We start from the raw sequence: 26,664 nt of genomic DNA, 5'->3' as shown, positions 1-26,664 counted from the left end.
CTGGAACCTTCAGGGACATAGGGAAAAAACCCATAAAGTTACCTATAGACTTCTGGTTTTCTGTTTGTAATTCTGACTGCTTTTTTGTTGTGTTCTGCATGTGTCCATTTCCACGACGCCGCTGCGCTGTGGTGTCTGACTCGGCCTCTCCCCTCTGCTTTCCAGAAACTGATAACCTGTGAACTTGCAGTAAACATTTACATGATTAACACTTTCTTAAAGGAAAGTGAACTCTTAACAAGGGCCGTGAATTACATATGAAAATTTCTTTTCTGAATAAATAGCAATAACATGGAAAGTATCCAAAAAAAAAGTCGGTTGATGTAATGCAAATGTTTGGGTTTGCAGTTCCCACTGAAATGCCTCAGAAGACAAGCTACATTACTAAATTAACCAACACTCACACATTTCCCTTACAATTTTTTAATGCATTCAAATAGGACATGAATATTTTGCTTCTTAATCTGCAAAATTACTGTGGAGCTCATGTTGCTGTGTGTTAGTAAAATGACAGCTTATCCGGAATGACAGCTCAGAGCTTTAGTGAAAAATGACAGTATTTGTAAATCAAGGTTGCTTAAAGAAAAGACTCGGTTCTTGGGTGCCTGTTTATTTCTCAGTGGTATAGCAGTTATCATTACTGCATTTTACAATATAGCTTAGATATTCTTATTTTAAAATAGATCCAATCGGCATGCTTAAATAGATTTATAAATGAGTATAATTTGATATCACAGAATATGCACCTACGAACATAACGTTGCTGATAGTAATTAGAAGATCTTCGGAGACAAGGCACAGCTTCTACAATGTGATTTACTAAAAACAAGTCGGTAGTAATGGCTGTCAAAATTTGTAATTATTCCCCTTAGTGGCAGGCTTTTTACCATGTCTTTTGCCTGTTGTCACTTGGGCTGTTACTGCCACTAGCTATTTCCCTAATGGAGGCCTTATTTTTCAGGCAGCATTAAGCCACTACTTGTTTCCCTGAATGTCCGTGTTGTATGTGACTGTTACATACGGTACTTCATTTTATTTATCCTGATCTTTCTCTGATGGTATCTTGCTTAACAAAAAGAAGAAATTAATATTTTTCAAAAGTAAGCAGAAGGAGTCTTAGAATGAAAGTTGACTGAAAATGTCATGTGATTTTCACCCTCATGAAAGAGGTTAAAATTCGGAATATAAATCACCATAAGATTTGCCATTTATTTTAAATATGAACTTTGGGATTTGAACTTGCATCCGTGCTATACATTGACTGTATTTAGTTCCAGCTCTTGGGACAAAGGATTGACTACATAACATGTTTGTGTGGCACCTCGCACGAGGCTCTGCTTGTACTTGTAGACTAGGGGAATTATTGGGACATGCATGTATTTAATTACGTTAATAATGTCACCACTCTCAAAGGAAGGAAAATAACTCCTAACATTAAAAGCGTTTTGAACACTTTCAAAATTATCACTAAGTCTGCGTGATTTTTTTCAAGCATGGTATGAGAGAAGGCACAATATGAGTATCCTGCATAGCACTGTTGTCTGGCTGGCTGTGTTTTTCATTTGCTGTATAAAAAAAACCCCATATGAAAATGAAAAGTTAGTTTCATGTAGCATTCATCTGATGATAAATAACTACCAGGACAATTGCATGAAATAGTTGCTTGTTATCACCTACACGCAGCTAAAAAATAGCTTCTCCTGAACTAGCATGATGTTTTAGTAAGGTTTTTCCAAATTAAAATGCTAGTCTCATACCAATTCTCCCTATTTTTTTCCTCAATCAGTTTTACAATGGCCATATTGAAAAGTGTGATATGTCTATTTAAGCCTTAACGCATTAAATGAGGGCATTTTTTGTGATTCTGTTTGATTGAAATCAATGACATTGTTGCCTGAAAATTTGTTCTACAGCACTCTCACTTGAAAGAGACGCTGTTTCCTTCCAGCCCCCGCACATCCAAACGACAAAATGTGTGGAATGAGAGGCATGTGGATTGTCAGCATACATACGCCTGGAATTTCATGATCATAATGCTACCTTTTGCCATGAATGCCTGAAATGGAGATCTACATCTGTTATCTCAGCAGACTGGGATACAAGGCTGTCACCTGGTATTGCCGTGTTTGGCTGGAAAGGTCTGTTTGTTCATTCTGTTCTGATCACAGCACTGCCATATGCGAAGAATAAAAAGGAAAAAGGTGTCCGTAGCATGTCCTTGTTACGAAGGAATGGTCAAAGAATACTGTCAGAACCAGAACGCGCTTAAAAAACAAACAAACAAACAAACAAAAAAAACCCCAAAAGACCAACTCTGCAACAGCTTAACAGTCTTTGTTATGAGCTGGAAAATATTTCTAGTCATGCATATGTAGAGGAAATAAAACTAAAGTACATCTTATAAACATGAAAATTAATAAGGATCTCAGTTTAAGATAGACTAACTGCCATGAAGCTATTTCCGATTATATTTAATACGTTGATTTTGTATTCCAAACCTGTTTTCTTTTTAATATTTTTATCTGAGTTGCTATGGATGTCGGCTTATCATCTTGACATACAGATGTCCCATACTTAAATAAAAGTAGAATTTATAGTATATCACTAAACTAAAGATCAATATGTATCCACACGAGGAAGTAAATGACCTTCATGCCTGCTATGTACTGACTATCCTGTATGTGCATTTGGACATCTCCTTACTCTTGTTGTTACTGTTTTGTTGAGAAGCAGCTCTCTCCTTGCTTTTTGCAGCTAATATTCATTTACCGTCTATTAGCTGGCAGCAGTTGACAATTTCTTCTTTCCTTTTTCCTCTCAATCTCTTACTTGAATTTCTTCTCCTCAGCCTTGGCAGAATAATCACAATGCCAGATTTGGTATCAGAGCGTGCCATTTTCTATGTTAGAAACCTGACAATTACTTCATTTGTAAGGATGCTTCTTATATAGACTATCTTCCTCTCTTTCTTGTCTTTCCCTTTTCTTTAGCTATCAGCTTTTCCTGTAACTCTGTAGCAAGCAGTCAGTCATCCAGAATTACGTTAAGTAGTCATATTTACTGCTGTTACTGAAAAGCAATCATCTCCTTAGGAAACACTAGGAGAAATCCTTTTTTTTGGTTTTTTTTTGGTTTTTTTTTTTTTTTTTGTTTTGGGTCACTTGGTTTCTTTCTCATTTGGTATCTTACGGAAAAATGAGTTTTTGGAATGTTTTAGCAACTGAATGTTTGGGTGAGGGACATCCTGTGTTTGGCAATCACAGGAGTGGGCCCAGCACTAGGGTAGCAGATAATTCCTACCTTGTTCCATTAAAATACATAATATAACTGCTGTTAATAAACTAACTAGAAAAACAACAGCAGCCCACTGTTTCTTCCATGCTTTCCTGTGTACTGACAGAACTCATGCGGTTGTGGTATTAAGATTTTATTGAGAGATGTTTGGGATGACTGCAATATTCTTGACTGACAAATCTTCAAATGAATTGTGCAAGTCACCTCATATAAGTTATATTTCTTGAAATGAGCATCTATGAAAATCTTGAATGGCTTGACAGCATCTTCTGGGCAGCTAGACGAGTGAAACTTTCACTGACTGCATACCAGTGATTGTCTTGTATAAAACTCCTATCCTTCATAGGAGCCATAAAAAAAACAGAGTCAAATGCTGAAGTTCATTCTCCACATAAAAATCAGTCAGAAGTATCTTGAATAAGGCCTCATTATATGTAATGAGTAAAAGAAGCTTTTGTAGAACATAATTTATTTTTAAGCTGCACATGCCTTTTAAATTTTCCTCATAAGGTGTATGTGAATGCTTCTTTGAAACATCTTATTAGGTTATTACTTAAACTCTATTTTAATATTTGTGTCACTTTAACTGAAAGTATCGTCACCCAAATACTGGGACCTAGTAAGCACAATGGTTAATGATACATCGCTTTCTGGCTTGGCTAGGAATAAAATTTACTATTCCTGTTTGAGTACAGTTTTGTTGACTTTTAAAACCCAGTTGATAATAAGTGAAACACTGCCACCTTTTGATCATAAAGAAAACAAACGGTTAAAGAAGAGGCAAGAAGTTAGGCAAGTCAGGGATGCTGCAGCAAAACTCCTTAATAGTATGTTCATTCGTAACGTAACTGCCCACTAACGGTACCCTAGTTCAGTGGAGGTCGTCTGTAGGCATCGTTTGCTTTGATTGTGTGTATTGCATACCATGGTGATGCATTTAGAGATATTATATTATGCGACATACTAATTATGTTTTCCTGAGGCCTGAATTACGTATGCATTTTGAAGACCGCGTGAAGGCTACCATGGTTACCATTGTGCACCCAGCAACTTATTTTATACAGTGCCAATTAATCTGAGGTAATTCTTGAGAGAGAAGAACACTGAATAAGGAATGCTAATGTCTCAGCTGAAAGATGGAAATCAGATATAAAAGCACAGCTTTTATTGAATATTGTATGTCAGGGTCACATTTATAAATGAGTCCAACTGTAAGGCTTAAACTGTCCTACCTCTCTCAAACATCTCTCTCAAGGCCTAACTGACACAAGTCAGTCTGCTGCTTTATCAAGGATATTCTCTGAACAGGAGTTTTTCCCTTCACGTAATTTCAATGCTGTATTCATGCAATTCAGACTGCAATTGGAGATTGTGGCTGTAAGAAATTGGGTGCAGTTTCATGATGCACAGACATCTAGTTCTGATACAGACTGCAGTTGCTGGGGTCAAATCTTGTGCCTCTGGCCAAAGGCTTCCAGATGGCAAGGACTGGGCACAGCGCAGTTTTTTCCTGTTCCTGATTGTTGCTCCGTTCTGCTCAAGCTATGTCGTTGACATGGTTTCTCTGTCAGCTTACCCCATCGTTGTGAAGTGGACGGCAAAGTTATTTGCCAGCTGTCCATAACGAGTGGTTAGAATTCTTACATGCCCGCTCCAACATGTCCCTTTTGCGTTGCTTACTGGGGACAAATGGTTTTAATAGACCAGAGAATCCAGTCCAGAACGTTCCGATCTGGGCTCCTCCTCAGGTCTGAACGCAGAACAGTGCCACGATAATTTCTAGATGCGAACTTTGAGGAAAGCTCAAACAACGACATGGGATAAGCCCCTGACAGAATTGCAGATTTTCTGCTTGAATGTTTTTATTAGCTCTCCTGTATCAATTTACATCAACACAACATAAAGGAATTACAAGTACCTGCAGAATAGTGATGTGTAGTGTCACGGCCACTTTTTTTGGATACTTTTTCTGCTGCTGCAGGAGTCTTGTAGAGTTTTGCTATTGATTTTTTCACTGCAGCAGCTGTAAATTCCTGGCAACAAAGATCTAACTTAGGCCTAATGAAGCAAATCACTTAAAGATTGATAATACCAACATTTTAAAGCTGTTTCAGAAGAGAAAGGTGCAGACAAACATTCAGATGAGTTTAAAAGTCCTAAAGACCTTGTATCTGATTCTTACCATTTTGCAAAAACGTTCACAACGCTGAGCTTTTCATTTGTAGCCAGAATTTCTGCTCGCTCTTTTGATTCAGCAGAATGCACGAACAGTTGCATTTAAGTTAGTGTGGCTAACTTCATACTGAAACAGATGAGGGAATGTTTGCATTCTGCTGGTTAAGCAGCATCCCGTTCTGTGGGGCTGGCAACCTTTGGTAAAGTAGTAATGCTAACAAACAGTCGGGAAGCAGTAACTTCAGCTTCCACAGATGTTCCAGCAGTGAATACCTGCCCAAGGCAGGGGTTTCACTGTTACAAGTGTTTAAGTCACAGAATATTTATCTCAACAACTAAAAATTAAGCTCCTAAAATGCTTAAGACACCTTTTGCAAATGTTATTCATTAACACAGCTCATTGGGTTATGTGGCGTGTGATTATATGATTACTATTTTTCATTAACAACTAGATGTGCCATACTTACTAAAGCACTTGGCTATAATCTGAGGAGTTTTCAGCCAACTTCCTGGATGAAAGAAAATACTGAAGTTCATTAAGTTTTCACTCTTTTGGGAGTTTTGACAGTATAGTCACTGTAAATCTGACCCTACAGGATTCTTACCGCTTTAGTTATATTTGCATTGAAGATGCTTAACGCAGGATTAATCACAGTACTCTGTTAACTATATACTATATAATGAAGATCCCTTTTGTAATGCTTTGAAACGTAATATGGTGGGAAGTTTCTGTCTGGCAGATGTAAACTAGAAATGTGATTTGCCTGCTAACTTTGTACTTTAGTAGAGCCTCGAAATGCATATTCATAATTCTTTGTTTCTAAGAACCCGGCTTTACAAATATCTTTTGCTAAGCTGGGCTGAAGCTTCTGATCAGAACTGGCTCAGTCAGCTGGGTATACCAGAGAAAACTTGCCAAGATTTAAGATAATAAAACATAATTAAGTTCCTCACAAAAGATGTTATAACGCATGCCATTTTTTTTTCTTTTAATTAGGAGACTTTCTTTTAAGGTATTTTAAGAGAAATGTGAGGTTCTTAGCCAAATATTTTGGAAAGTGTTTAGCTGTTGCTGTCAGAATGATTCAGATCCTGTGCATGAATCTTCCTGCAGAATAAAAAAAAAAAAAGACCTGCACAGCTGTGCAACAAAGAATCCAGGACATTTCATCATCTCTGCTGAAGCAAATTCACATTTAATCATCAAGCTCTTGGCATAAATATTTCTGCAACCTGTATTTGTGGAACGTAGCTGTGTTTAAAAGAAGTTTTAATAATTTTCTCATTATCTAATTTCAGTAATAAAATGAGCTGTCTAAATGCCTACCAGTGGAAGAAATATATCAATAAAGATGCATAGAAACCTTAGTTTTTCATTCTGATGAAATATATTTATTCTGTGTATATTCTGTGTGTATTTGGTGAACTTCTCTTCTTGCTCAGTGAAAATGGCTGCTCTCTATTAGTTTTAATTACAATACTTCCTGTTAGTGATGTCATCGTCTTTGGGAAAAAAATACCATATTAAAAGTAGTTTGCGCACAGCTCTAGTGGCAGAAAGTTTGACTCATAAACAAAATGCTATCCCTGAGCAGGTGACTAAGCAGTTGAGGGGTCCAGGCAGGTCAGTTGCTGGCTTTGTATGTAAGGTTGAAAACTGTAGTTGCGGTAGCAACATATTTCAGATATTGATACGTCAGGCAAGGTGGATAAGGCGTTTGTTCGGAGCATCTGGTTCTCTGGATGGACGGACACACAGATGGAGAGGTTCTGAGTGACTGAACATTACTGAGGTTATTCAGCAAGCTGGCCCAAATTTGTTTCTCCTCCAGGAAGCCTGCAGTAGAGCTATAGGCCGTTACAAGTGAAAAGCTGGAACTGAAAGAACAGAAGATAGCAGGGGAATACAAGGAAAAATACACTGATAATATTACTTTTGGAAGATTAACTTTGTCATTCATTTTAGGGTAACTAGTTATACAGTGAGCTAAGAAAAAATTTGAAGTGATATAAAAGCAACTTACCGCATTTGCAGTCTAAATGAAAGTATAGAACACATTTTTTGTAATTTATGGTATTTTTAGAAATTAAAGACTCTTCTCCTGCCCAACACAAATCATTACACTGAGACGAACAAAACAGCAGTAGCTTGGTTGACAGTGACTGTCACAGGATAGTTTTTGGCAAATGACATTCAAACAAATGAGAAGTTTCATTACCTGCCTGTTCAATGAAATGTTGAATTATACTTTTGCAGAAGGATATTAGTTGCTTCTAATGATGTTAACTTAATCCCCCGCCCCTTCTGCTTTACCAGTTTGTAAATTCCCTGGTGCTGTGGCAACGTTCTTTTTGTACTGAAGCTGCACAACTTAGCTGAGGCTGGTGTTTAACTGACCACAGGCAACTTTAATTCTTTAGATTTTGTGCTAATTGTAAGCACATACGTTGTTTCAGCACGTGTAGCAGTAGTCACAAAGGCTTGTTTTTTGATCTTAGGTTTTGTCAATAGTCAATAGAAAGAGGGTGGTACTCTCCAGTGCTTAACCTCTACTGATGATGGAAGGAGCCTAGCATTTGCAAAACCTTCCCATGGATCTGTTTTGTAACACATTATGTGACTGAAAAGAGTTTGATTTGTGTAATGCCTGCACGCTCATCACTTGACGGTGGAGTACTTTATTCATGGATGCTACATAAATGATGCTGTTCCATGTCATATTTGATTTTTTCCACTTTTTATAAGATGTTTTAAGGCATAACTTCACGAGGAATAGCTTGAAGGTTATTCTGTCCTTAAGGCAGAAGGAGCAAGACAATCTCTTCTACTTTCACTGGTGCGTATGTAATGTGGAAGAAGAGTGTTTCCAGTGAACTGAATTCCTCAGTGTGGAAGAAAAAGAGAGTCCCAGTGAGCAGAGTTTTGCTCATTTACTCCCTGCAGAGAAATGACAGTTGTTCTCTAGAGCATTCTCTCTTGAGAGGACCAGTTATTGGCCTATGTCACAAGCAGTCTACCATTCTTCAGTGATACATTCCTTAAGGCATACACGGATCGCTTTCAGTGCTCAGTGATTCAGATTCAGCTCTTATTGATTGTATGAATGTGATGTGGCTGTGAGAACAGAAACTGTTCTTGTGGATGTGTTCGTTTGGTTCTCTCTCTCACATAGTGCTCCTGGATGATGTTCTCTCTATACGGGGTGTATATATGTATATGTTGGGTATATAAATGCACAGTATATCTATATATATATTTATATATATCTATATATCTATACATATATTTATATGAATAAAAGGCTTCAGTGGCCTCTTATTAATTGGCTGGCCATGATTCTATCCTACCCCTGCCATGTCCTTTTCTGTCTAGGAAAACAAAATCTGAGGCGCCCCTTCTTCCTTACCCGTTGCAGCTCTTTAGAGGGTAAGCAGTAGATTATATATATATATATAAAGTAGTAGACAATAGTGTTAACTTTTTCTCTGAGGATGATGAAAGCAACCAAATTCAAGACCTGGTGAGGAAAAAACATGTTTACACTGAAAACATACAGTTAAAATCTAGTGGAAACTATCTTGGGTCACCCCCCACCCCACCCCCCCGGTCCCTTTTATCTGTATTGTTAAGAGTTCATCAGCAACATTAATTCCTTTCATTTTTTTCCCCTCTCCTTAAAGAAACATATATTCCCTTTCCTGTGTAAATTTAAGGGTTTTTTTAAAGTAGCTTCTGCTCTGTTTTGCTTTTTGAAGGAACTTTAGCTGAGGTTAACTGCATAAAAATGCAGTACAATAATTAAAGGCTCTGGTAACCGCTGGGGTGAACAAGCCTCTAACTTGGCTTGGGCTGTGCAGCTGCATGTTAGGAATACACACGGTATCATATGGCTAGCTAGAACTCGGCGTTGACTGGAACCTGCAGTTTTGTTATTGAGCTACTTCTGTACTGTAGTAAAACTTTGTCAGGTGTGAGTGCAAGAGGGGAAAAAAGTAAAAGAGTTGAAAACAAATCTCAGGCAAAGAATGGGGAGACCACCCACTTACGATCATACTAGAGCCTGAACTCATGTTTTTTCAGCTTTCCTGGTTAAATATATTAAGCCAACTGTTCTGGTGCTTTACACAGTACATTAAACAGCTTAATCATACTGTCCTCTCTTGCATCAATAAATTTAGCATTTGTATTCTTGAAGCAGCTGTGTTTTCTTCTCCTGCTCTGTTTCAGTTCTTCTTCAGAATACAAATTCTAGCTCATTTCCATTTCTTCCAGACCTTACGCTTTAAAAGTTTTGTTTTCCTGTTTTTTTTCCTATCCCTCTAGACCACAGACTGAGTGCTTTGACTACCACTGATATACTTTGCTAATGAATATTCCCATTGTAATTCAGTATTCCTGAACCAGGAAGGAGAATGTTTTGGGATGATCTCTTTTAGATAAAGAACTTGTTCCTTTTTTTTTTTTTTTTTTTTTTAAATTTTGAACAGAAGTAATTGCTTTCATGCAGAACTAACTGCCATGTTTTCATAGGTGAGCGCTCATTCTGGATGCACCTCGGTTCTTGTGCCTTAAAGCCAGAGTACAGAGAGGGAACTTGAAGATGGAAATTAGTGGATCCTGTGCTTTGTCATTCTGGAAACCTCAGATCCAAGACATCTTGAATTTGACAGGTAAATCCACCGGCCAGTTTGAAATTTTGGCTATAGTTGCAGGTACTGATCAATCCCGTTCACTGCTGAAGAACTAATTACTGTAGAGAAGTGAAGTCTGCTTCTCTTCAAAATCTGGAGAAGACTGCTTAAAGCTGATAAATCTCAATCTTAGATCAAGTGATTTACAGCAGATTTTGTTTATCAAGATGGTTTTATTTTTTTTTTTCAAAACTCTGGGCTTGCAAAGACTATCAAAACCAGAAATTGCTTAAATTTCAGATGGCTAGGAACAACACAGAATAATATTCATATCAGTCGGGATGACACTTAATTTCTTCTGGGAGAAATACTTCTAGGAATAAGCGAAAATTAAGTTTCTGTTCCAGTTTGTTCCTGTCCTGTTTTTATAGACTTTCATGATGGTGATTCACAGTACGGTCCTTAACTGGGAAAGTGACATTGAGCAGCTCATCAGAACAAAACGCTCAGTTGTTGCTTCTGTCTTGAAGGAGATGGACGCTATACAGATGTTCGTTTGCAAGGGCTAGTGGTTTAACACAATGATTAAAATGTACCTTAAGTTAATTCTTAAAATTTCACCGTCATCATCACACTCCATAAAATCAGTTAAAGACTGCATCCAACTCCCACTACGTCACAAGAAACAATATATCTTAAGAGCTGGCAACTGATATGTCTATTTCTGTATTAGTTAACCTGCGCACGCAAGGTTTTCATTTTGCTTAATAGAAGCTTCTCTTGGGTGTTCGTATATGTTTGTTTAGACCTCTTCACTACCAGAGTCTAATTGCTAGAATAAATCCAAGGTGTTATAGAGTCAGAATTATTAGAGGAGCCATTTCAAAGAAACACCAGGAAAACATGCTTTGCTTCTCTGAAGCTCTTTGATAAATATGTGTAGGTGTAAGCTGAGAAGTTTGCTGGTTTTGTTTAGTTACTTCCTGCTGTAGTCATCTTTTGATTTTGGGGTGTCTCATAATTACAGCTATGACATTCATTTCACTTTCATGTGATTTTGAGAGAGACACTGTGAACTTGGAGAGACTTTATGAAGCACTTTAACTTCTTCAGAGGGCTAATGATAACTTTTAGTGATTTGTGATCTTAACATAATTTTCCACTTTGGAAACTAAATAATCTATGCTTTACATATTTATTTTGTATCATAAGATGTACTGTTCTTTTTCGATTGTGTAGTAGCTAAACATAGCACTATGTTTTTAGTAAGTATTCAGAAAAGCTAGTGGAAACCATGGCTTCTGAAGAAAGCCAAAGTTGTTTCAAAGGAACTGGCATTAGCAGACCATTTTGCGCGCTGTGCAAGAAAGAAAAACCGCTGGAAGTCAACAGTAAATATAAAATGAGGAAACACAGTCCTTAGAGCTGAACATTCCTACAGTTTAGTGATGCTGAAATCTTGAGCTGGTTTTGAGCTGTAGCTGAAACTGCTTTTATCTGCTTCCTGGAGTTTCTTTTTGTGTCTCAAAACATTTATATTTTTAATTGCAAAACAAACAGTGTACTAGCTCTGTTGAGACAGACACCATCCTAAATTAGTAGCAATCCCTATTTAGAACATGTGCCTTTGGATTCAAGCCACAGGTAAACTTAATTCCACTTAACAGAAGTCATCTTCATTTTGATGCCATGCTCTCTTTAAAGCTGCAGGTGGAAATAATATAATTTAATAAATAATGTAGTTTTAACAAAAATATTGGTCTTAGTTGAAATCAGTGGACTTCCACTACTACGTTGCTATGCTCACCTGCTGCATTAGGTCTCCTAAGAAAGGAAGCAAAAGCAGACCTAGTAAGACTCTCCAAATGAAGTGAACGTCTCCATGTTTCAATCTCTTCTATTTTATGGCTTCTTAGAGTGGATTACAAAATGGGTGATGAACTAGGGTAGCTGGATTCTGAGGGGATAAGACATTCCCTGGAAGTTATTAAAATTCCGTAATGAAAGTGGGAAGATGAGATTTTCTGCAGACATAATTTAATTGCCACTTAATTCAGACTAGTTCATGAACCTAGTACACTTTACATCTTTGACTGGAATGACGTGAGCCAATAATCTTGGTAAATCTTGGAAGGACGTGGAGGAGGGATGACAGGCTAGCAACATGGAACACTTTTTGTTTTCATGTGGAACAACCTGAACCTTCTCAGTTAATAGATCTTTCTGAAATGTTTATTTAAAAAAAAACAAACCAAACCAAACACATCTAGTACATTAGCAGTTGGTCCTGCTGCTTGTAAAGTTTTTTTCAATTTGTGGTGAGATTAGGGAGCACTCAAATATACAAGGTTTGCTGGGCTGAAGCTCACATCCAAAATAGCTTTTAGTAGAGGAAGGCAAAATTGCAAGATTTCTGGAAATGTAATCTGGTTTTGCTCCTAGCTCTGGATTCTGGATCAGTTGAAAAACTGCAATGTAAGTAGCCACGCTTTATACAAAATCAGAAAGCCCTAACATGACATTTTTACATGATGGAGTTGTTGCAGCAGCTACGGAATTCAAGTTGTAAGCCAGACAGAAGGATAAGTTATAATTGTAGCGTAGCTGGATATCAGGGCTGTGCTTGTGCGCACACCTGCTGCTCTTAAGTCATTAATTCTGTGGGTAATCCAGGAACTCCTAAACTAGTCATCTGCATAATGAGACAATGAACCAATCTGAGACGTGGAACAGACTTGAAACTGGGTGACTGAACTCCCACCCACCTTTTTGACTAATTTGGCTAACTGGTGGAGGAACTCTGCAGGTGGGAGTTTTGCATAATCCTGAAGATTTCCCCCAAGAAGGTTTTGCTGTCCCTGCACCAATCTGTATGCTTGAATGTGTTGATTAACGTTCTCATTGGACAGTCTGTCCCTTCCAGAGATTCTGTCACGTGGTTCCTGCTGCGGAATTGACCCATTTGTAGCTAGAGAAGAGACCTGTAAATAGAATAAACTCTTCCGGCAGATGCAGATATGGTCTTTTGTACCTAGTGCAGATAAGGAGGTGTTTTGCACGGAGTTTAAGATAATCAGTAGCAATGGCTGATGCACATACTGGAGTGGTAATGTAGGACTACGGGCTAGCAGGGTATAAGAATTCAGTAGAATGCTGCTTTGGGAAATATCTGATCCGGCTGAAGATGCCATTGCAAAGGCCCTTGCAACAGAAACTCCTGTTGCCACCCAGACAATGACCAACCATCCTGTTTTAGAGATTTGATTTCCCTATGTTAGCATTTCTGTATGCCAAGATCCCGATACGTTAGTGTTTTTTGGTTTTGGAGGTGCGTTTTTTTTTTTTTTTTTAAACCCCTCAGCAAACGGTCTGTGTCTGTGCAGCAAGGTGCAAGCACAGGATGAAACTGAGAGCCACGTAACAGGCTAAGGATTCTTTTTGTAGTACTACTTTGCTTCAACCTACTATGGAAATAGACTGCTGACTCGCCCCACAGATTTTGCATATCTCATGTATGTATTACAGTGCAGGTTATGTGGCGATAGTAAGCGAAGTACATCATAAAACAGGAGGGAGCAACTTAAAGGGAACTGCATGATGCTGTTGGTGTTTTAATCACAACCTTCCTAGGAGTTCTGCATGCTGTTGTCAGGCCAAAACATCAGGAACTTGCTAACATTGTAGGAATTAACACGTTGCAAAAAGATGCAAGGAAAGGGTCTGAAGTTCCAACATTAGTAATGCTTGAGAAAAATCTTCTGCAAACACTGCAGGATGCTGCAAATTGCATCACTGGAATCTGTTTTGTTTAATTTTAGTTGACAGTGCTCTCTACCGCTCTACAGCTACTTCTCCTCAGATCCTGTCTTTGTGTGCTACACAAAGGAAAGTGTATGTTTTTGTTTTATTGCCTTTACTGTGCCAGCAAAAATGCAGAATAAGAATGACTGATGTTTTGTGAGATTTCTTATCTTTCAGGATATGATTTCTTTAACAGCCATTCTTACTCTTCTCCCTACATATTTTTTGTGCTGAGTGCAATTCATCATTTCGAATCTTTTTTTCTTATTGCCATTCTTGACGCATGTTTTATTTTGTTTCTGGCTTAAGGGACGGTAAAGTTTTCTTAACAGTCATGGTTCTTTGGTAGAAGGGGGAAAAAAAGAGCTTGAATTATTGTTGATGCTAAGTATTTTCAGTATTTTTATCTAAATATTAGTATTTTTTTAATCACAGTAGGTATTAACAAATCTTTAACAGAAAACTACATTTTCTTTTCTGAAGTCGTCATTAATGAAAGCCTTGGTTTCTTCCCTCCCCGCCCCGCCCCAAAGAAAAGGGCACATGAGTGAGTAAAGCACGGAGAAGACTGCAGTCCTGCCCAAGACGGACCATACTTGGAAATGAGAGACTAGTTGGTTAATTCTCTCTGCTCGTTAATTCTTTGGTTACTGGGCTGAGAATCCTCATAAGGATGCCAGCTCTAGTGGTTCTATTTTGCTGATGATAAAAAGGTGAAGGCGTTCTAATTGTATTGTATTATCTATGGATGCTACTTTTAACAGGACTGAATTGATATGGAGATTGTTATAGGAGGGTGGCATGGTTTAAGCTGAAGCGGTTAAAAAGCCCACTTCAGAGTTGCTCTACCACTTTAGGAGGTCACTACCTAGGGAGTGGGATGGTCCCTCTCCATAGCAAGGAGAGGGAATGAAAAGGAATGAGTGAATTGAAGTGATTTTTATAAAGTTGCACAGCAGGCGAGTAGTAGAGTGAAGAATAAATTTCAAGTCTCATGAGTCCAGTGTCTTTGCAGTGAATTCTGCTGTTCTAGAAATCTCTAGCACGATGTATGGGAAAGCATTTATTGTAAGCACCTACTGTGGGAAAGATCTGGAAGAGACTGGATTTATTAACAATCTAATGCAAAATATGGAAAAGCTTGTCTACATTTCGAGCTTGTATTAATGTCATTCTCTTTAGCGGAAAGCTTTTCCAGGTGCTAGTGTATCTGAAGATCCTTATGGCACAGATATTTGGATGGACAGGTTACATAGTTGGGATAGAAGAATATGGGGACTTTATGTCCTAGTGCAATTAGAGATGGCCATAATCGCCCACAAAACAAGGATCAAAAGGAACAGTTTAAACAGTTTGGGATATGGAAATCGCATACAAGCAGCGTTTATAACGTATGCAAGCGTTTCTCTGAATCCAGACAAATTGTGTATGAACATGTGTCTGTTGCAGAGCCTTATGAAATAGATGGTGTGGGATGACTGAGCAATTACATCACCTTGGAAGCTTTCTGAGAAGGAAGTGATGGGTTTATGAAGCTGTTCTTGCATGCCAATTATTTTAGAACATTTGATTCTATTAGCTGAAGGTACAAATATGGACTGATTGCTAATCATCCAATAACGCTCATGAATTCACCGATTTACAGAGGGTAGAAACCTTGACTGCTAGACTTAAAAGAAAGCTGTTCCAGCTCCGCTTCTCTTTGAAACGTCACTTAAGAGACAAACCGATAAAGACAGAGAGAACGACTACAGAGTAACGACAGCTGAGTGGCTGAGAGCCCCCTACTGTCTGTGTTTCACAGTAATGCTCTGTTTTTCCTTATGATTTTGATAACATGAGGCTGTTGTTCAGTAATAATCTCCACTGGAAACAAATACGTATTCTTCCACTTGATTTTAGCAGCCTTAAGGGGCTTGTTGATTAAAATAAATAAATAAAAATTTAGAACTCCATTCTCCAGCCCATAAAGTATTTCATGGTCAAAAATGGCAGACTATTGCTATTGAAAAGGTTCTGGCATATCCCCTGTTGTTCATATATGGCTCTGTCCTCCAGAATGTCTAAAAAAGAAAAAGTTCTTCACAGAAATATTAGTAAAATTCACAAGAGTGCTGATGAATTGACTTTTTTTCGGGTGAAAACAACTTGGTTTGCAAAGCCAATGATTCAGGATTCGTTGCCAATCATGATGTGGGGTAAGGCACAGAGGTCGCTTACATCATGGAGGAGCTGAAATACTCTGCTAATTCTGTCATACAGCATATTAATTATATCATTTCACTTTAGCAAATGAAGTCACAAGAATCTAATGTTTTCTCTGTACTTCCCTTTTGAGTATCATAATGAACTGTGTTGACAGACAGGAATCAAAATTACGGGTTACTGTTTTGATGACCATAATTACTTAGCTGTAAGAGACGACCAATCCATCAGTACGTTATCTCGCTTGCTTTGTAATGCTTTCACTTATCTAAAGCCCAGCTATGTTAAGAAGTTGCGAAAGAGGGCCCACATAGATATTATGTGTTACTTTTAAATTCAGATACTTTCTACATATCAGAAGTACAGCACAGAAGTAGCAACATGCAAACTGTTAAATATTATCACCAGTAATACAGTAGCCAAATTAAATTTGTCACCTAGAGTATAATGTATCTGTGGAACAAAAATTACCGTCTGCCCGACTAAAACTCGCACCGAGATGATGTAACATTTATTAATTAACTGGCAACCTGCTCACAAAGACTGATACAACTGTAACTCCAAGTTTGTCCATTTCAAATCTAAGTAAAAGTTCATACATGAACATAAGCCTTGGCCATAAGCAGTTACTGGTCAAAACTGAACATTAGACCATGAAGGGGGAAGGAAGTCATAAATACCAGAAAATGAGATTTTACCAGCAAATACTCACATGGTTATAGAAACTACAGGAGTTGCTCTGTTTTAGCACAAAAGGAGTTGAAACATTAAGTCTGTGGGCTATTTAGGAAAGAATTTATTCTCTGTATTTACTCTACATTCTGAAAAGTCAAATGTTCATCAAAAGAAAGGCCTTAAAATATAATACAAGTTCTTTCTAAAGAAATGGCGTAACCGATACGACTTCAGGATAACTTAGGCAAGGACAACTGGGACCCTGTCCACCTGAGGGTCCTCAGATTCCAGTGCTGTCTTCTCCAGTTTGGCATACCGGTTTAGCACTGCCAAGTCAAACTATGTGCGTGCAATGAATTACTGATTTCACTCCCTTTTTACAGTGCACAGGCATCACTGTGAAATAGAAGAAATTGAATATAATTCCTTTATGTGTTTCAAGCCCGTGCAATTGTTTAGCTCATTGCAATCATAAATTTCTACTTTTGAGGAACAGATTCTGATGGGAGTATATAAGCGTAACCCCTCTGAACAGTATCTCCCTCACTTTATCACTACGTGTTACTTACTTTATAGCAGTTTTATTCTCAAAACCGCTCCTTCGCCAGTGAAAGTGGTCATTTTATCAGTGAACAAGGGACTACCGAGTGAAGGTAAAGTGACAAAGATCACTGAACCCTGAATCTCTCTACATGCAGGTCTGAGGTCCTAGTCTACTTTTCAATTAACTGTAAAAAGTCTTCCACTTCCCCTTCCCTTTCTTTGTTTAGTCTGCCAAAGCAGAGTTGTTCTGTATATGCTCAAATCTTGAGTGCTTTCAAGTTTTTCTTGGAGAAAGAAAAGTAAAATCCATTGCCTTTGTGTCGTAATATAAAAATCATATTTGTGACTGGATAAAGTTCAGCTATTTCACTTAAATGTAGTCAAAGCAGAGAACCAGCATGGAGTAGCTCACTAGAGCACTGCAGCAACAAGCTATTCTCTTGCTTTAGTCATGAGGCAAGTAATATATATTCAGCTATATATTTTTCTCTTATTTAATCTTTCCAAGGTATCTGTATTTTCAGAGGGAATCATGTAATGCCTTTACGCTGATAAAAGTCAAGTAAAAATACTGCAAGAAGAACCTGATGTTGATTGAGAACACCTAGAATTTGCCGGCAGCTGAATTTTTTGTCAGGTGTCTGTCTCCATGTGTTTTATTTCTACTTTCAGCAGCTGATGGAAGAGCCAGGACTTGTACACGTTAGCACTGATTTGTGACTAACTGAGGAGTTGGGACAGAGTCACGTTCAAACAAATGACAACATCCAATACATGCATCATAATTACACTACGCTTAGCTTTTCAATTACAAAACGGCAGTCTTGTTTACATGCATCAAGGCTAACAGTTCTGTTCCATCTCTTTTCTTACAGACAAAGGGATGTCCTTTAAATAAGAAATCGGAAAGTTATGTTGCTGAAGCAGCAAGAAGTTAAACTAATCAACTTTACCTTACAAATGTCACATAATCTTTGCGTTAGAAAGACAAAATGTTGACAGGGGAATACTTTTGTGGAGGTCTCGGGATATTACCAGTTTAATCATAGTAAGAAGAGCCCATGTGCAGATGCTGAAAACACACAGGACATCCTGCAGCTAGAAGGCAGACTGTTACAACAGCATGCTTTCACAAAGGTGTCAAGAGGGCCATAATAATGCATATTTCTCCTTGAACGAAGAGAGAAATAAATGCCATGTTTTTTAAAAGCAGACCCAGGAGCATACATTATTCGCCTCGGTTGCTATTCCATCCTTAATTAGAATACAAAACTAGACAAGTAACTAGAAAAGCTATGTTGACACAAAGTTATATATGTTTGTGACAATGCCAATGACCAAAACTCAGGCAGGTTTATAGCCATGGTGTAAAGGGTTATGAATATGTACCGTTACCTATGTAAAAGCTTAAGTAGTGAATGACAGTACACACTTCTAGTCATACGCTATCCAAAAAGTGTTGGATACCTACTTTCAAATTTTAAAAAATGTCCATAGCCAGAGACACAAAAATTTAGATAGAATAGTGCTTTGCAACTACGACTTTTGCCCAAGTAATCCTTATTTTTCAAAAAACTGTAAATGTATACACACAACTGTGACTTGCACAATGAAGAAAGGTTTTCAGAAAAAAATTACCTGATTGGTTTTCCCCAAAGTATTACTATGGGGTAGTCCCACTCTGCTATAATTCTAATGATGATAATTTTTTGTGCTTAATGAGTCTGCAAGGTATTTAATGGCTTGAAATACAGTACAAGAGACAGTTCAAGATATCAAAGTAAAAAAAGCAATTTCCATATTTCCAGCTTTGAGCTAAGCAAGGCAAGAGTCTTCTAGCAGGACAAAAGGGAGTTTCCTGCTCAAAGATGCTTGGGACTACCGCAATATCTGTTCAACACTGGAAGAAACGTTGATTGCTAAGGTAATCTTTCCCTTTCTCTGATTCCTAAACTAGAAGGTATTCATGCTGTCACTCACCAAACTCTTTTTGTATACGGTTTGATGTTGTTTGTTCCTTTTCAGAGTTTAATCTATCGTGTCCTATTTTGCTACGCAGTAGCAAAGGAAGATGGAGAGCACCCTTGCACAGACTAGCCTGTAGTATCATGCTTGGGCAGTCTCTGGGCATGCAAGAGTCTAAGCGCTGTTGTATTCTCAGGCAAATGACTTGGGACTTGGACTTCCTTGGTTGAGTGCTCTAGCCACTGTATTTTACTATAAAGGGCAGACATCTCTTTCTTCTGGAGTCTCATTTTTAAACAAGAAAGGGCGAACGCTCCTCAACTGCTTGGGAACGTTATGGGTACTTACCTTCAAGAATCCATGCTATACACATACCATAAACATACGTAGGTGCAAGCCCACTGTCATGATCCAGAAATTGAAACTGAATATGATAATGGATGAAACTTCAGATATTCTCTGTGCTTAATACTAGCAACTGTTCATCTCTACACAGATTTTCTCTCAGTATGTTTCTAATTTAACTTCTTAATTAGCCCTAACTCCTATGAGTGCAGTAAGGAACAAGCATCTAACGTAAGGTTTGGATTCCACTCTTGGACCCAGCTATCAAAGGTATAGCATCTTTTATTTAATGTATCTTTAAATCAACAATGTTGCAATCTAAGGGCACACAATCAAGAACTCAAAATGCTATGGTATGATAAATAGTAAGCAAAGAAAGATTAGTATTTGAACACGGATAGGAGACGATCCGAGTGAATTGCCGAATAAGCCGCAAAGCATATTTCTCCTAAGAGAAAAAAACAAGTATTTGCCTACATAAGGACTGTAGAAAGTTAAACAATGATATGAAGGTATGAGGTTACATGATGCTCAAGTTTCATGAAAGTCATCCCAAAAACGAACAAGCCAGAATGTATTGCACACAGCAAGTTACGAGGCAGACTAGAATGCAAGCTTAGAGTGAATCAGATACTCGGGAGTAATTATCAATGTACACACGCCTACATTAAAGGTGATTTAGCGTCCCTTTCATCAGTTGGTAAGCTGTCTCAAATTTCTTCCCGAGAGTGTTGACAGTCGTTTTCTGTGGAATAAGAGGTGTGCTATACATCCACAGTATAGAATTCTACAGTAACTTGTTTTTATGCCCATAGCCAGGGTGACACTGAAATACGTCGTTCCCCTACTAAAGCATTCCACACCCTGACTTCAGAGGTACACTTCACACCTACTGTGGTGAGCTCATGTTAATCAGATCAAGATAGTCTGAGACATTATTTCTCAGTGACAATACCGAGACTTTTAGAAGCATAGAATATAACCTTTGCATGACATCACTGTGGTAATTAAATGAATGTGTAATTCCATCATAAAGGCTAGCTTTCAGAATGCATTATAATGCTCCTTGAAGTTACTAAACTCACCGATACTATGTTCTTAAAAGTACAACAACACATTACAAATACTTTAAATATCATTTCTTTCAAATACCGAAGCTACCTGCAGCTTAGAATTTTCAGAGGCATATTCCAGAAGAGCTAAAGAGTTGCCAGTTCACATCCCAAATTTCTCATTGCTAGTTAAGACAATAGTGGTTAACATGCCTTCTGTAGCACATTTTATCTATAACTAATCATAAGTAATAACTCTTGTAAGACGAAAATACTATTCATTCAGTTTTCCAATCCCTACCATGAGCTGACATTCCTCAGATGGTTAAATGAGACAGGAAATGATTCCATTAGGAAGATATAATGAATTCTAGAAAAATAAATCATTGAATTTAGAGAGCAGTTGCATGCCATGCCAAATCAATATAACAACGGAGTGCTTAATACTATTTATTTCAGATAGACTAGGAAGCTTCTTTAATCCTCTACTGCTGCTTCTGCGGGCTTTCTCTCCACCTATTTCACATGTAGTTGAACATCCAAACTTAGATACAACCGGAAAGGAGTGTTAAGGGTAAGCTTCATATCGATACTGCTGAACAGCTGTAAAAGACTGCAAGGGCCTAAACCAGCCTGCAGCAAAGTCTTAAGTTTTCAGAAAGAAAAGGTTCTAGAGAATGAAGGGAAAACAAAATTCACAGGTAAGAAAAAAATAAAACCCAGCACTATACTACTTTATTAGTTAATTCTTACAGGTAGACGTAGCTGCTTTGGCTCTAATAATAAAATACAATGAAAGGAATTGAAGGGACTACGTAGGTCAGTGTAGAAAAACTATTCAGAATGGAAAATCTCAAAGAGCTAAAGTTTGACAAACTTAGGAGCAACAGAGACCCTAGATGTTACCGCAAAACGCGTTGGAAAACCTTAAGGATATCCATGCTAACATCCCTACCTAAAATGTGTACACTTTCAAGACAACCAGCAAAAAATTTCTCCCTGATGGGACTCTAAATTATAGTCTAGGGTCTTCAGGTTTGTAAAAATGGGAGCCTATTCTCATTCCCAAATGAATGTGGGTAGTGGGAGGAGGGGTATGCAATCTCCTCCTCTTTCCATGATAAGCAGCCTTTTTTTGCGTTTTCTTTTCACCATAAGCTTTCTGCAGCAGAATCATAATGACCCACAGGGAAGCATCAGTTATTCTGTCCTGAGAGAATACATTTATGCCATGTCATTGCTACTTTTAAGAGAGGTTGCTTATTGTCCTCACGAGTACGTTTCCATTACGTTAGCCTGCCTCCAAATTTTCATCCTTAGGAAGAGGAGTTGATTATGATGATTTTGTTGATAAGAAGAACAGAACAGCTTTCACAAACATTTAAATTCAGCCATACTATAAATTACTTTGTCATCCTATTAAAATATCTTCAAAAAATAGAGCAGCATAGACCTCTTTCTGGGTGCACATGTTGTTCATCTGAGTGGAAGGAGAAGAAACTGGAAGCTGTTCACAAAAGTACAAAGGGAAAACACAGCAACCCAGTGGGGCAGAACTGGGTCTCTTAGAGCAGTACTTTATCTGCTCCACACGCACTTAAGAAAGCCTTAACAATAACTTTTGTTTTCACCTTTAAAAATAATTATAATAATAAAAAAATCTCAGTGCCATTCACTCCTGAGACTACAGAAACTCCGTACATAGGGCAACCTGACTATCTCTGACTTGAAGACTGTTAGACTGAGGAAGAGGTTGGACTCCCTGAGACCAGGGAGGTTGGACTAGATGATCTCCAGAGGTCCCTTCCAACCTAACGATTCTGTGATTCTGTGATTCTGTGAATGAAGCTGAACCCCTTCACAATTTTACTACAGTTTTTTAAGCCCACATTTGTTTTATATTTCTTTCTTTCTTTTTCTTTTTTTAAAGAGAGTAGGGATAAAAAACTTCAGAAAAGAGCAAAGAACAAAAAGTGCTAGTTTAAAAACTACTTGAGTATTTGGGGCGGGAGGGAGGGGAAAGGGTTTCCTCCCCCCAAAACATCATACAAATTGTTGGAATAAAAATCCCTCTTTCCACTTTCATTACTAAGGCAGAAAAGAGAAGCAAATGCCAGTGGCTCTGTAACCATAGTAACATTTGCCCATATTTTTTCCAAAGAATTTATGAGCCACTACAATTCTGATTTCTGCATTCTGAGAGTAAAGCTTGTATCAAAAAAGGAGAGTAATACTAACTCAGTTTTGGTGCAGAGTCTCACGACAACTTTTTTGTTGTCATAAGATGTTTTCCTGACGTAAGTAAGTAGCTTAAAAAAGAGCTCACAGTCTGTAACAGAACTGCAACAAGAACTCTAATTGCCTGTATGTCCTTTTTTCTTTATTAACAGGCAATACATAGTACCTAGCTCTCAGGAGTTATTTTTTGGAAATTATTGCTATGCATGAAGGCTCAGTAATTTAAAATGGCCAACTATAAGAAATTTGCAATAATCAGAGGAAGTGTGGAAAAAGTATATATCGTTTCCATACGTTATCTGCTTAATCAGAAAATGTTATTTTTCATAACCACGAATATAAATTTCTTAGCTTTTGTTGCTTGTTGGGCCAAATCCGAAAAGATTTCTTTCTGCCTCCCTTCCCCTTAAATAGGTATGCATATTCTCAGCTTACACTCATTATGAAGAAACGCATTCACAGTTATCTGATGAGCACAGCCAAATATTTTAGCAAGAAAACGCACCCTTCCAGCTTACAATTAATAGTAGTTGGTTATAAAAAACCATACTCAGAAATAAGGATAGAGTCATTAAAATAATCACCCATAATATACTTTAAATCTTAAGATTTAAGTATATTCAAATTCTAAACAAGTTTTGTTTATATATGAGACAATCTGAACTTGCTCTCCCAGTATTTTTCCACATTGCATTCATTTCCTCAGTATATGACTAACTGTCAAAAAGAGGAGGTAAATTTTTGCATTATCTTTTTGTATCAGGTAGCAGGTATTTCTTACTGAACACAGAAATAAACTAATCATTGATTTCTTTTAGTGTCATGGCTGTATGTCATTTTACAAAAGGCCTTATTTGGAAGTCACTCAGTCTATTATTCTGAAAGCATTTACTGGATGCATGTTAATCAACACCAAATTTGGTCTGAAACATTAACATGTTGAATCTAATAAAAAAATTTGGATTTATGTAAAGGTCAAACTGGCAACAAAGGATCTAGAATTCCTGAGATCTCTTATATTTGGATGCATCATAGCAAATGAGGAAAATGTCCTTTTAAATTGTTAGGAGAAAATGTAGCAGGAAAATAATACGCAGTAACACTATGCATGTAGCATGTAGCTATGCATAATCAATTTATCATAGCAGTTTCCAGTGAACTGAATCCTTGACTTGAAAAAAGCACAGTCACACATGCTGCAGTCGTTCAGAGAAGCTAAGAGAAGGTATTTCATTTTGAGACCCTGACAGACTGGGCAGAGCGGGTGTTGCAGAGACTGGCCAAATGAGCCCACTGGCCATCCTAAAGGATTCAGCGAGATCAGTGAGAAAAGATTACCTATCCCTGTTGATCTACAAGAGAGTGTTTCATGTCAAAGCTCATTAACTCACTTTGGGAAAGAAATGACTATATAAACTAACCTGTCTGATTTTGTCCAAGACACACCAGGTAATATTGGCATTATCTGCTTCATCAGCAGGCTGCTGGTACACGACAGCGTAATCTCCAAAAAGAGGATGGTGACAAGCAACTTCAGCTGATAACCTTTTTTACTTGCACAATTACCCCTAGAAGATACTCGTTCACAGCTTTGCGCTCTGTGAGCGTACACTGGAAATGAACAGAACGAATGCAAGATGAAGTTTCTGAGGGACCTCTACAGTAGGTCAAGCTATCTGACTTTCTGGCAAATCACCCTTCCTGGGTTACCGTATGTAAACCCTACTTCATATCACAACGTCATCCCTCTGATAAGTAATAGCAATGTAATTAACCACTTGAACAAGAAAATGATCACTGTACTGATTGAAATCACTGTCCATACTTGTTTGTGTGAATATTAACAGTGGGATTTGTTTTCAGCAGGGAAGCAACAACTCCAGAAGTACTGCTGAGGGCAAAAGCAAAAGGTCCTCCTTCACACGTCAGTCATTACTGTGATTCTGCCGTCACAGTTTGCCCCAAACCTCTACCTGTTTTTCCCAATAGCATCATTCCTGCAACTGCCCTGACAGAGCGGAGAAAGAGTAATTTGCTGTTAAAAGAAAATGGATTGTGCACAGAGGTTTCTCCAGACAGAGTGCTCAGGACCTGTGACTCTGCTCTGCTCAGTTGCTGGCAACCAAGGATGCTGTGTAGTGTCTTTTTTTAACTACTGGCTGTTACACCTTTGAGGTGCTAGGCAATCCCACTTTCAGGTAGGCAACAATGCCAACTTCCATTACTCATCACTTTATCACCTCTTTAAACATATCAGATCCTCCTTTTCTAAGGTTTTTGAGTCTTAACCTGTTCTAAGAGGTTAGGTGATTAAACCACTGAAACGGAACTAAGTTTGTCATTAGAGCTCATAATGCAATTAGAGATATATCGTCTCTGGAGGAGTTTTCCTTTGCTTTGCCAAGTTATGCAGAAACATAGCTTGGAAAAGTAGCACACTTCAGGATAGATGGTTTGGACAGAAAGAAAATAATCTCACTTCTAAAGCTTTCAGGACCGCCTCCCACTGTGAACTTCTGTTGGAGGGTCAGCAGCCCACTCAAAAAAGATCTGCTATGATGCACCTTTGCGTTTGTGAGAAGAAGCAACTGAACAAAGCGATAGATGCCTTAGGGACAGTGGAAGGATCAAGTAGGAATAAATCTGCGAAACTTAGTCAGACCACGCCAAATAAGAAAAAAATGAGAAGAGAATGCGAAGAGCGTTGTACTTCAGCTGCAGGGAGAAAGAGACTGCGTGTTCTCTTACCTTTTCTTTGATAGATTTAAGTGTCCAAAGGATATATGCTAAGCACCTTTTGAGATACAACTTAACAGCCGTGAAAGACCACGAACATTTAAGCACCTGTGTAAATAAGTGCATTTGTAATGCAAATACCAAAACAATATGCTGCTTGTATTTCAGACAAGAAGATGACAAATTAGGCATGTAACTCCAAATGATTACAGGTGATGCTCCTATGCAGTGGAAAACAGTTGATATTTTGCTTTTTTCTCAGATCTGTTTCGTGCTGTTCTTCAGGGTTCCTAAGGTGCTGTCTTGTTTTCTCCTTCTTCCTACTCCGTTGACCTTCCATAATGGTAAGCTCTCTTTTTTCGAACTCATAAAACAGCTCTTTTTACAAGCAATTCATTGCTGTAAACTTGATAGGAATGTTAGGAAGAGGAATTCTAGGATTTTCATCAAGAAGAAATAAGCTCACAATATCAGTAGCACTGAATGCTTTCAAGGTTTGAATATGTTGCAGCCTCACCCAGTGTATGTAATTCTAAGTTACGTTTTATTTATATTACAGATTTGGGCAAACAGTAACATGCATGCAGCTTACTACAGTAACACTTTCCTGCTGTTTTAACTTTTTAAGACTGTAATTTAGTTTTATCTAGTGTGGGATACCAGATACATGTGCATCTCTGCTTTTTTTTTTTTTTTTTTTTAATAAATCAAGGCTAAGTATAAGTTAATTGTTTTGCCGCTGTGAAACAACTTGGTAATGTGCAAATAACTCAGGGATTTCTCAAATTTCAAAATCTCAGTTTGGCTGAAAAGAAAAATTAGTCCAAGACTGGGCTATTTATAAGCTGCTGGAAGTAACTGTTTACATTTTTAAAACATTTTGAAATTATAAACTGACAGATTACATAAGAAGTCAAAAGCATCCAACACTCAGGTAAGACTGTAGCAAAAAGGCGACGCCCAATACTCAGGTAAGATGCAAAAAGTCATCTTTCAAATGTAA

At 37.9% G+C, this 26,664-nt stretch overlaps 1 long non-coding RNA gene across 1 annotated transcript in view; it reads left to right on the top strand.

Annotated features, from left to right (window-relative positions):
- The window catches only part of LOC138068755 (uncharacterized), a 97,796-nt gene extending 71,758 nt beyond the window's left edge, over positions 1–26,038 (top strand). The window contains exons 3-6 of the long non-coding RNA XR_011143496.1: positions 10,001–10,140; positions 19,134–19,249; positions 24,403–25,123; positions 25,924–26,038. This is a non-coding gene — a long non-coding RNA (uncharacterized lncRNA). The remainder of the gene's footprint in view (positions 1–10,000; positions 10,141–19,133; positions 19,250–24,402; positions 25,124–25,923) is intronic.
- The last annotated feature ends 626 nt before the right edge of the window (positions 26,039–26,664 follow it).

The sequence above is a fragment of the Struthio camelus genome, chromosome 11 (assembly GCF_040807025.1).
Source record: "Struthio camelus isolate bStrCam1 chromosome 11, bStrCam1.hap1, whole genome shotgun sequence".
NCBI lineage: Eukaryota > Metazoa > Chordata > Aves > Struthioniformes > Struthionidae > Struthio > Struthio camelus.
Note: the sequence above shows the minus strand (reverse complement) of the source record. Positions and strands in the feature narration are given on the sequence as shown.